A 12,841-nucleotide genomic window follows, 5' to 3' on the forward strand; every position below is an offset into this window, starting at 1 on the left:
AAAAAAAATGCAGCCTCACTGTGCCCATCAAATGCAGCCACTGTGCCATCAATTGTCACCACTGTGCCATGCCACCAAACGCAGCCACTCTGCTATTAATCGTCACCAATGTGCCATGCCATCAAACGCAGCCACTGTGCCATCAATTGTCACCACTGTGCCATGCCATCAAACGTAGCCACTGTGCCATCAATTCGCACCACTGTGCCATGCCATTAAATGCAGCCACTGTGCCATCAATTGTCACCACTGTGCCATGCCATCAAACGCAGCCACTGTGCCATGCCATCAAACACAGCCACTGTGCCATCAATTGTCACCACTGTGCCCTTTAATTGTCACCACTGTGCCCTTTAATTGTCACCACTGTGCCCTTTAATTGTCACCGCTGTGCCCTTTAATTATCACCACTGTGCCCTTTAATTGTCGCTGCTGTGCCCTTTAATTGTCCCCACTGTGCCTATTGTCGCCACTGTGCCCATTGATGTTGCTGCTGTGCCCTGTAAAGTGCCCCTTCCCCCCCCCCCCCGCCCGGCACTTACCTTTACTGGAGTCAGCCATCCATGTCCCTCGATGTCTTCTACCGCCCTTGATGACTGACAGGCATCTCAGCCAATCAGGTTACCGGTAGCCAGAATCGGCCAACCTGATTGGCTGAGACGCCTGTCAGTCTTATCCAAGGAGCGCGTCCCTAGTGCATTCCTTGTATAAGCTTCCGGGACCTGAGGGCTGTACTTGGAAAAGCCTATCAGAGCCAACACTTCCGTACAGCCAACCAGCTGCCGTTATTCAGATGGCCGGACATGAGCGCCGACCATCTGAATAGAACAGCGGCAGCGGCGATAATAACATAGATTCGTGCAATGCATGATTCTAAGTTATTAGAGTGGCGGTGAGAGCCAGAGGGGGCGGCGCTCCAGCGCCCTCTATGGACGAACTGCCACTGGCTCCATCAGACAATTGTTGTCGGATTTTCTTAGAACCCTTAAAACATTATGTACAGTTGTGCTCATAAGTTTACATACCCTGGCAGAATTTATGATTTCTTGGCCATTTTTTAGAGAATATGAATGATAACACAAAAACATTTCTTTTACTCATGGTTAGTGTTTGGCTGCAGCCATAAAGTTTACATACCCTGGTGGTTTTGGCCTGATAACATGCACACAAGTTGACACAAAGTGGTTTGAATGACTATTAAAGGTAACCACCCTCATCTGTGATCTGTTTGCTTGTAATTAATGTGTGTAAAAATGTCAATGAGTTTCTGGACTCCTGACAGACCCTTGCATCTTTCATCCAGTGATGCACTGACGTTTCTGGATTCTGAGTCATGGAGAAAGCAAAAACATTGTCAAAGGATCTGCGGGAAAAGGTAGTTGAACTGTATAAAACAGGAAAGGGATAGAAAAAAATATCCAAGGAATTGAGAATGCCAATCAGCAGTGTTCAAACTCTAATCAAGAAGTGGGGAATGAGGGGTTCTGGTGAAACCAAACCACGGTCAGGTAGACCAACTAAAATTTCAGCCACAACTGGCAGGAAAATTGTTCGGGATGCAAAGAAAACCCACAAATAACTTCAAATGAAATACAGGACTCTCTGAAAACATGTGGTGTGGCTGTTTCAGGATGCACAATAAGGAGGCACTTGAAGAAAGATGGGCTGCATGGTCGAGTCGCCAGAAGAAAGCCATTACTACGCAAATGTCACAAAGTATCCCGCTTACAATACGCCAAACACCACAAAGACAGGCCTCAAACCTTCTGGCGCAAAGTCATTTGGAGTGATGAGACCAAAATTGATCTTTTTGGCCACAATCATAAACACTACATTTGGAGAGGAGACAACAAGGCCTCTGATGAAAGGTACACCATCCCTACTGTGAAACACGGAGGTGGATCGATGATGATTTGGGGATGTGTAAGCTACAAAGGCACAGGAAATTTGGTCAAAATTGATGGCAAGATGAATGTAGTATATTATCAAAAAATACTGGAGGAACATTTGCATTCATCAGCCAGGAAGCTGCGCATGGGACGTACTTGGACATTCCAACATGACAATGGGGTTGATTTACTAAAGACAAAAAGACTTTGACTTTGACTTTGCAAAGTGCAGTTGCTCCAGAGCTTAGTAAATGAGGTAAAGTTTTACTCTGCAAAAAGTACCCAATCACGTTCAAGGAAAAAAAAATGAATTTTTGCTTGCACATGATTGGAAGATGGAAGTCAGCAGAGATTTTTGCTCATTTACTAAGCTCTGGAGCAACTACTCTTGCAGAGTGCAACTGCACTTTGGAAAGTGCACAGTCTATTTGCCTTTAGTAAATCAACCCCAATGTGTTAGAATAGCCCAGTTAAATTCCAGACCTAAATCCAATAGAGAATCTGTGGCAAGACTTGGAAATTGATGTTCACAGACACTCTCCATCCAATCTGACAGAGTTTGAGCTATTGGGCAAAAAATGTCACCACTTTCAAGAGTGCCACCTATCAATGCCCACCAGTGGTGCCAATCAGTGCCTCATAAGTGCCACCTAGCAGTGCTGCCTATCGGTGTCACCTACCGATTCCAATCAGTGTCCATCATTGCCACCCATCAGTGCCCACCACCGCCACCTATCAATGCCACCTCTCAGTGTCACCTCTCAGTGCCCACCAGTGGCACATATCAGTGCCCACCAGTGCTGCCTTATTGGTGCCCATCAATGCAGCCTATCGATGCCCATCAGTGAAGCCCATTAGTGCCCATCAGTGCAGCCTATCGGTGTCCATCAGTGCAGTAAGAGAGAGGGTGGGGAGAGAGAGGGGGTGAAACAGAGGGGGGTGAGAGGGGGTGAGAAAAAGAGGGGTAAGAGAGAGATGGGGTGAGAGAGAGAGAAAGGAATGGTGAGAGAGAGGGGAAAGAGAGGAGAGTGAGAGAGAGGGAGAGAGAGAGGGATGAGAGAGTGGGGGTTAGAGAGAGAGAGAGGGGGAGAGGGGGCAAGAGAGAGAGAGGGGTGAGAGAGAGGGAGGGAGGATGTAGCGCATGACAAGGCACAGTGGGTCCCCCTTGCCTCATGGCTCATGTGCCCCCTACACTTCTGAACACTGAATGGCACTGGTGCCTGTGATGATTAGGGTGAGCCCAGACAAATCCAGCACACCCCCCTGCGGACACCTATGGCAGTGATATCTGACAGTTATTCTTTACCATTTGATCCAAGTGAGAAATACAGTAAGTCACAACTGGTCCACATTTCACATTTTTGGGATAACCTGCTGCAACTCATATTGACCTCCAATCATCAGGGGTCCGTCCTACCATCTTTGATATGGTTAGCGGACCTCTTAAAGTGGTAACGGTGCCAAAAGAAGTTTGAGGAGGTCCTGTAACCGCCTGTATTGCCCCTGGTGATGCCGGGAAGACACTTATGACCCACACTGGTGTATGAGTTCATATTGGAAGGAGAGGTGCGCTGATCAGGATTATATGCCGAGTGCTGCGCTGGAGTCTTGGAATCACATTCACTGCTTGCAAAAGTATTTATTGAGTGTGTTCTGGAGACACGGATATGTGCGCTAATTCTTTTTTTGGGGACTTTATTATGAGAGATTATTTTGTGTTGCATATTTCATTATTTATTTTCTAACTTTAGTTTTTCTGGTAGATAATTCTATTATATGAAGTAGTTACTCACTGTGTGTTATATTCACAGCTCACTGTGCTTTATAGTGATATGAATATCCATTATTAATTCACATATATTATTGGTAATAGTTTATTTGTGCAGCGCAATACATATACAGTATCTCACAAAAGTGAGTACACCCCTCACATCTTTTCATGTGATAACACTGAAGAAATGACACTTTGCTACAATGTTGTGTAGTGAGTGTACAGCTTGTATAACAGTGTACATTTGCTGTCCCCTCAAAATAACTCAACACACAGCCATTAATGTCTAAACCGCTGGCAACAAAAGTGAGTACACCCCCAAGTGAAAATTTCCAAATTGGGCCCAAAGTGTCAATATTTTATGTGGCCACCATTATTTTCCAGCACTGCCTTAAAAAGGAAATAAATCCTCTCGTTAAAAAAAAAAAATTGCACCATGCAAGGCAAAGGCATATTGAGCTAGTATGCATAGCATACTAGCTCATTATGAATTACTTACCTGAGATCAAAGCACCCCGCAGCTGCCCTCGTTCGCTTCCTTCAACGCGCCATTTCTCCCGGAGTGACTTCTGGGTATTGCGGCTTCGTTGCTGTGACTGGCCAGAGCCATGATGACGTCACTCCCGCGCAAGCGCGCTGGTGCCGCCACTAACGGCATGATCGTCGTTAGAAGCGGCACGCTCAGTGAGCATGCGCCGTAGGCATCGGTGCCGCTATTTCTGCAAGTATCTCCTAAAATTTTTAGGTTTGGGAGATATTTCTTTCACCTACAGGTAAGCCTTAGGCCCCGTACACACGATAGAATCCATCCGCAGATAAATCCCAGCAAATGGGTTTCTGCGGATAGATCCTATGGTGTGTACACGCCAGCGGATCTGTTTCCGCGGAGAAATCTCCTCTGGGATGGATTCCAGCAGATCGGATATTTGCTGTGATGCACAACAAATCCATCTGCTGGAATCCATTCCAACGGATGGATCCGCTTGTCTGTACAGACTTACCGGATCCATTCGTCCAAAGGGATTCCCCGCACGCGTCGTAATGATTTGACGCATGCGTGGAATTCCTTATATGACAGCGTCGCGCCCGTCGCCGCCTCATAATCGCGGCGACGGCGCGACACGTCATCGCCAGAGGATTTCCGCGCGGATTTCAATGCGATGGTGTGTACACTCTATCGCATCGAAATCTGCGGAAATCTTTGAGAGGATTTATCCGTGGAAACGGTCCGCTGGACCGTATCCGCGGATAAATTCTCTCGTGTGTATGGGGCCTAAATCTAGGCTTACCTGTAGGTTAAAGTGGTTGTAATGGGTTTGCAACCACTTTAACCCTCTTGTGCATGGAGATCACCAGAGCTTCACAGGTTGCCACTGGAGTCCTCTTCCCCTCCTCCATGATGACATCACAGAGCTGGTGGATGTTAGAGATCTTGCGCTCCACCATAAAACAATAGAGACTGCCATGGCTGTCTATAGCATGCAGAAAAGTGCGACTGTACAACCACCGGCCTGCGGACACCGCTCCCCCCTTTTCAATTGCCTGAAAATATTTGCTCAGCTGCCTCGAGTGCCTCCACTCTCCCAGAACCATCACAGAGGGAATATCAGTTTGTGAACCTGAATTTACATTCCCGTAAAACACTGAAAGGCTTTCCGCTACAATCTACAGATGGAATTTGAAGAGCGAGGATCCTGAGCCACGTGCTGTGTACACAGTGCATGGAGATCTCCTGCAGCATCTCTACTTTCATGACTGTCCTACTTCACATTATTCTGCTCTGCAGGCACAGCAGACGCTCCAGAACACCAATATCATATTAGGAGATGGGACTTTAGTGCCAATGGCCGACATACCCTAACACTACCAAAGCCTGGAAGAAGGGGGAGCCCAAAGACTGTCGCTCCTCACCAACCTCCAAAATCTTCACTTGCTTAACCACTGCACCCCCTGGACCATTTGGCTGCCCAAAGACCAGAGCAATTTTTGCGATTCGGCACTGTGTCGCTTTTAACTGACAATTGTGTGGTCGGAAAAGTGGCCCCCAAACAAAATTGACGTCCTTTTTTCCCCACAAATAGAGCTTTCATTTGGTGCTATTTGATCACCTGCGCGGTTTTTATTTTTTGCGCTATTAAACAAAAATAGAGCGACAATTTTGAAAAAAAAGCAGTGGCCCGGATTCAGAGAGCAATTGCGCCTGCGTAACCATAGTTACGCAGCGCAATTGCTTGCTTGCGCCGGCGTTACGAATGCTCCTGATTCAGGAACATCGTAACGCCGACTGCAGCATAAAATCTGCGTGGCATAAGGCTCTTATGCCACGCAGATTTTAGGCTGCATTCTTGCGATGACCGCTAGGGGGCGCTCCCATTGTGCTCAGTGTATAGTATGCAAATTGCATACTAACACCGATTCACAATGTTGCGCGAGCCCTGCGTACGCAAGTAACGTCGTTTCCGTACGGCGTGTTTAGCGTAAGGCTGCCCCTTCTAATGGGCAGCCAATGCTAAAGTATACCCGCCGTTCCCGCGTCGCGAAATTTGAATTTCACGTCGTTTGCGTAAGTGATTCGTGAATGGCGCTGGACGCCATTCACGTTCACTTTGAAGCAAATGACGTCCTTGCAACGTCATTTGCCGCAATGCACATCGGGAAAGTTTCCCGACGGCGCATGCGCTTTACGATCGGCGCGGGAACGCGCCTAATTTAAATGATTCCCGCCCCCTGTGGGATCATTTAAATTGCGCGCGCTTACGCCGGGCAATTTTGCCGGCGCGCCCTCGCAATTTATGGAGCTACTGCTCCGTGAATCGAGGGCAGCGGCGCAAATTTGCGGGGGCGCAGGGCAAAATCGTTGCCCTGTGCCTCCGTAATTTATGCGCAAATCTTACTGAATCTGGGCCAATATTTTTTCATTTTTGCTACAATATCCCCAAAAAATATATATATAAAAAAAAAAAAAAATTCCTCAGTTTAGGCTGATACGTATTCTACATATTTTTGATAAAAAAAATTGCAATAAGCGTTTATTGATTGGTTTGCGCAAAAGTTAGAGGCCCGGATTCACAGACACTGGCGCATATTTATGCCGCCATAGCGTACAGTATCTCCTTTACGCTACGCCGACGCAGCGCAGAGAGGCAAGCACTTCCTCCCAAATCTGCGCTGGGTTTCCAAGGCGTAAGTCGGCGCAAGTGGAAGTGGGCGTGAGCCATGCTAATGAGGCGTGACCCCATGCAAATGATGGGCCGAGCGCCAGACAGATACGAATCGCCAACTGCGCATGCGCCGTCCCGTGGACGCATCCCAGTGCGCATGCTCACAAATACGTCGGAACAACTGCCTAAGATACGCCGGATCACTGCCTATGGCGTGAACGTAACCTACGCCTAGTCATATTCATGTCCTACGTAAACTACGTAAAATACATCGGCTTGTGTTCCCTGGTGCAGCCCTTTGCATGGATGCTGCTGAGTTACACCTCCTTTATGGGGCATAACTTTACGCCAGACGTATGACTTTACGCGCACTGCGTCGGACGGACGGTCGTGAATCGGCGAATCTCCCTAATTTGCATATGTGAATAGAAAATCAATGGGAGCGCCAAATACGTCCAGTATAAATATGCGCCCACTCTATGCCGGCGTAGGCAAGTTACGTCGGTCGGATGAAGCCTATTTTCAGGCGTATCTTAGTTTCTGAGTCCGGCGCATAGATACAACGGCGCATATTTGCACTTACGCGGCGTATCTCGAGATACGTCGGCGCAAGTGCTTTTTGAATCCGGGCCAAAGTGTCTACAAAATAGGGGATAGTTTGTAGGGGATAGTACGTTGTTTGCGTAAGTGATTCGTGAATGGCGCTGGACGCCATTCACGTTCACTTTGAAGCAAATGACGTCCTTGCGACGTCATTTGCCGCAATGCACGTCGGGAAAGTTTCCCGACGGAGCATGCGCTCTACGCTCGGCGCGGGAGCGCGCCTAATTTAAATGATTCCAGCCCCCGGCGGGATCATTTACATTGCGCGCGCTTACAATTTCAATTTTGCTGGCGCGCCCTCGCAATTTACGGAGCTACTGCTCCGTGAATCGAGGGCAGCGGCGCAAATTTGCGGGGGCGCAGGGCAAAATCGTTGCCCTGTGCCTCCGCAAAAAAAGAGCAAATCTCTTTGAATCTGGGCCATTGATTTTAATGCAAATAGATTTTTGTAGGCTTTTCAGGCGCTTTTTTTTTGCTTGAAAGTGCCTGAAAAACGCCTCAGTGTGAAAGTAGAATTATAAAGCGTCAGTGCTATAAAAATGCACTGATTACTGTGTAAATGTGACTGCCAGTGAAGGGGTTAACCACTAGGGGGCTAGGAAGGGATTAAGTGTGTCCTAGGGAGTGATTCTAACTGTTAGGGGGCGTGGCTTACTGTGACATGACAGTGATCGCTGATCCCGATGAGAGGGAGACGACGATCAGTGTACTGTCACTAGGCAGAACACAGAGATGCTTGCATCCCCCATTCTGCAGAGCTCAATCAACAAGTGGTGTTGGCCCTGGAACTATTGTATGTAAGACCATCAAGTAGGAGCTCATCATCTAGGAACCTCTAACAATCTCTGGAGGAACCCTAGGGTTGCACAAAACCCTGGATGAGAATGGCTGCCCTAAACCTTTCAGCTGCCCGGCACCCATATTACCATGTGCCCCCTTCACCTCTATCTTGACCTTTGTTCTTGGCCCTTCTGGAGGTGAGGGGAAATCTGCTCAATCAGGTCACAGACAGAAATAAAAACCTAGAAAAAATCTTAACCCTTCTACTTTCTTCAATATTGCAAGAAAAATTGGTTAGATTATAAGCCACTGACAAATTTGATATCTCTGTAGAGGTTTTTTTTCCCAGCATAACTTGTAAGACATAAAATATAAAATATGAACCATTCCTTCTCTTGGAGGAGGAGGAGGTGATATGGCTTCCGATTTCCATATTCAATCAGAGTTTGAGGGCATCTCAAAGACTTCTGTATGCTGTGGGAAAATACAGAAAGCAGCTGCTGGATGCCTGGAAAACATAAAAAAATGCTATATAAAACTGAAATATTTATTGTCCGTTAGTGTCCAGCCTCTCTGTAAATCTGTAAGACACGGGCAAAATATCCGTCCTCCACAATCAATTAGTTGATCATTCAAATTACAATTTATGTGGCAAAATTCAACGGGGGCGTGGCCTAACTCCGGACCAAGATGGACGTGTGAATCCCGTCCTCCGGCACACAGGAGCGGCTAACTTGTGCTTTACAGCCCAGAAAAGCAGCACCACGGATGGGTAAGGGGGACCGCAGCACTCCGACCTCCCGCGGATCACAGGACGCGATTAAGCCGCAGAACGGCACCGTCCCCGCGATGTTCCGTCCCTCGCAGGGAGAAGGCCTCACAGCCGCGGCCTCAAGTAAGCAGCCTACGCCGCTCAGAGGCTCCAGCCCCATCGCCGACGGAGGCGCGCAGGGATCGTGCTCTAATACGATCCCGGCGATGTTCAGACAGTCACAGGGAGAAGGACACACTACAGCTGCACCCAAGCCACACATCCCACTCGGAGGCTCCTGCCCCATAATGGATGGCTCACACAGCCTACCTCATGGCGCTCAAGGGATGCAGGCCCAGCCATTGCAGGTGAATCACCCCCCTCCTCAGCCTTCACAGCCTTTGTGCCTAGCTGATCTACAGGCAGATGCTTGTGATATAAAATCTGCCATATCTGATCTTAAAGTGGACATACAGAATATAGCAGGACGTATGGGGGCAGTAGAGCAATCCACAGCAAGGCATGCAGATGCCATTAAGCAGGTCCAGAAATCCTCGGACCTCCATCTCTCCCATCTAATTGATATTACCCGCCATTTGGAGGACCTAGACAATCGCGGAAGAAGACACAATGTTAGAATAAGGGGTGTCCCTGAAAACGCTGACCAGAACCCAGTAGAACAAACTGCGACTCAGATATTTAATGATCTTCTGGAAAGACCCCCTGACTCCCCCATTGAATTCGAGAGAATACACAGGGCCCTCAGACCCAGGGGAAGAGACAACGACCCTCCCAGAGATATTGTATGTTGTCTTGTGAACTTTCCACTAAAAGAAGCCATACTTAAGAAGGCAAGAGAGAAAAATAGGATCCTTTTTAACGGCGTAGAGGTCAAACTCTACCAAGACCTCTCTAACATCACTCTACAGCAGCGCCGAGCCCTAAAACCACTCTTGGAACAACTAAGATCTAGAAACATCCCATATAGATGGAAGTTTCCGTTCTGTCTCTCTGCTACCTGGAGAGGACACACGGCACTGCTTCGCACGCCAGATGAACTTCGTTCGTTCTGTGAAGCCCTGAATGTCCCGCTTGTGGATGTCCCTGATTGGTACAATTCCTTCATGTTAAATGAAAGCTGGATCGAAGTGACCAACGCTTACAATCCGAGAACACAGAGGACCGGAGATCGACGCCGTAGACCCTCTTCGCCCCAGCGCAACAGAGGAAGAGCAGCCCGAGGAAGTCCCGACCTATCCCCACCGAGACGCAGAGACCGTCTAGATCGTCCTGACCAGATGGACACTTAACCACTCTACCCCCTTGCTAAAGCACAGACTGGTATGTTACCTGTGACCACGGCTTCATGAGCTGGAGAACATTCCACCTTCTGAAGGGAGGAAAAAGCTCTACGTTACTCTTGTGATTTTGTCCGAGCTAGGATGAAAAATGCAACTCAGACATACTGTTGAATTGTTTTTTTTTTTTTTTTTGTGGTCTGTGTCCCCCTCTTGCCGCTTGCTCCCCCCTCCCCCCTGGCTCTCAGATTGTTTCTGTTTCCCCTTATTTTTTTTATTTTATTTTTTTTTCCTTCTTTCTGTTTCTCTATTTGCCCCTGCAGGTAAATACCGAGCTCTGTGAAATGAAGATTGCCTGACCTCCATGACTTCTTAGTCTTCTGCAATTTTGGAATCCACTAATTGACTATCAGGATTCTGTCTGCTAGCTACCAGACGAGGCGACCAACTAGCTGTAAGTAGCTCGTTTTGCCTCTGAGTTGCAGTTTATACACCCGCACAGAAATTGCGTTACGCAAATTAAATCCCTGAGTGATTAACTCTGAGTAGTCTTACATTGCAGATATATGCCCTTCTACCACTGGGGGACAATCTTGTCTAGTTGTTTACTTTGGTCTCGTAGTTTTCTATATATGTTTATTGAATATACACCTGCCTTAGGGGGCTTTGTTATAGAGGGGGGGGGATGGTGGGGGGGGGGCGCTGGCCTACCTAAATCCATTTACTATTGATGCACTCACCACATCCTAGACTAGCTTACATCGGATTGCATTACGATATTCATATAACCATACGGTAGAGAATGTCTAGTCCAGTTATAGATCTTATCGTTATGCCACACTCCCGTAGTTTCACCAGTATGGTTGCTTATACTACTAAATAGACACAATCTATCTTAAACCCCTGAAGAGTGTTGTCTTCTGGGGGGTAGAAAATAGCGATACCCTGCGCAGAGGAGGGTGCCATGCACGCTTTCTCTCCCTCTCTAGTAAACTTCTTTAACGCAGCGGGAGTCTCATGGTACTATTTACAAAACAACATCTTCCCTTTAGCCACACCACAAACAGTAAGATAGACTCTGAATCTCTATGTGAACATTGAAAACTATTCAAATTGTCACTAATGTCACAGGGAAAAGTTACATTACAAGTTAATTAACCAGTCTGAGACCTAGGTTTTATCTCACAATGAATAGCTGACAGGAAGTTGGTAGGCCTGGAGAAGCAAAAGAGATGGGAAGGGTGGTACTATATCATTTTGAGGTTCTGCTACTGTTAAAAGTTGTTTGTCTTCAATACGTTGTCAGTTTTCTGTTCACAAGGGTTGTCTACCTGTATTCTACTTAGTGATGCACACTAATGTCCTCTGAATATAACTCATATACTGTAAATGTTTGAAATGTCAAAGGAGTAAAGTGTCTGTAAACTGCAGTTGTCCTTGTGTGGCAGAACATGTCATGTACCTTTGCCAGAGTGATTTCTCCCTGCATACGTACTGTACTAAGGAACCTGAAGCGAACTTGAAGCCCCTCCCCCTGTTACTGATCAGCCCTTAACCTGAGCTTGATATATGCCACAATTTGATAGCCGCTCCACAGTGCCCATACATATAGTACTTTCTGAGGTGCAAGGAGACCTATTTTACTGGTCTTTATTGTTCTTCACAACTTTTACCAGTATTGCACTCCGTCTAATCTATCTTGGTCCGCCTAGACACTGTACCCACACAAGGGGTGTAACTTGTTGCACCCTTTGACACTGCCGGATTGTATTATTAGAGTAGACCTTCAGGTTTAAGGTCTACTCCCGGAAGTCCTTGACCCATCCCCCTCCCCCCCTCCCGTTCCCCCCTCCCGTCCCCTCCCCCTTTTTTTTTTTTTTTTTTTAATTCTCTTTCTTTTCTTCTTCTCTGCAGAGATTCTGTTAGATTACAAACATGTCACCAGATAGTCATCACTCCACTCCTTTGTCGCTGAAGCTGCTCTCTATAAACGCGAAAGGACTAAATATTCCTGAAAAAAGAACTAAACTCCTTAATAATTGCCATAAACAGAAAGCCGACATTATATGCGCCCAAGAAACCCACTTTAAAAAAGACATGATCCCGAAATTTAATGATAAACGATTCCCTCTAGCTTTTCATGCATCCAACCCTGACGGTAAAACAAAAGGAGTCTCGATACTAATAGCAAAGCACACCCCATTTCAAATACTGGACACTATGTTAGACCCGGAAGGGAGATACATATTTCTAAAAGGAAAACTTAGATCACATCCGATCACTATTGCAAACATATATGCCCCTAACACAAAACAGGTAACATTCTTTCGTAAGATTAAACACCTACTGACCACCTTTGCCTCGGGTATGCTCATTCTGGGAGGGGACTTCAATGTACCCCTCAACCCTATCTTAGATACTTCTAACGGAGCGTCGAGCCTTCCCTATAGCGCGTTGAAACAAATCAAACTTCAACTGCACGGATTAATGCTACATGACGCCTGGAGAACTTTAAATCCGCAAACTAGAGATTATACATTCTTCTCGGCAGTCTGCCAAAAGTACTCTAGGATAGACCATTTTTTTTT

Source organism: Rana temporaria, chromosome 10 (genome assembly GCF_905171775.1).
Source record: "Rana temporaria chromosome 10, aRanTem1.1, whole genome shotgun sequence".
Classification (NCBI taxonomy): domain Eukaryota; kingdom Metazoa; phylum Chordata; class Amphibia; order Anura; family Ranidae; genus Rana; species Rana temporaria.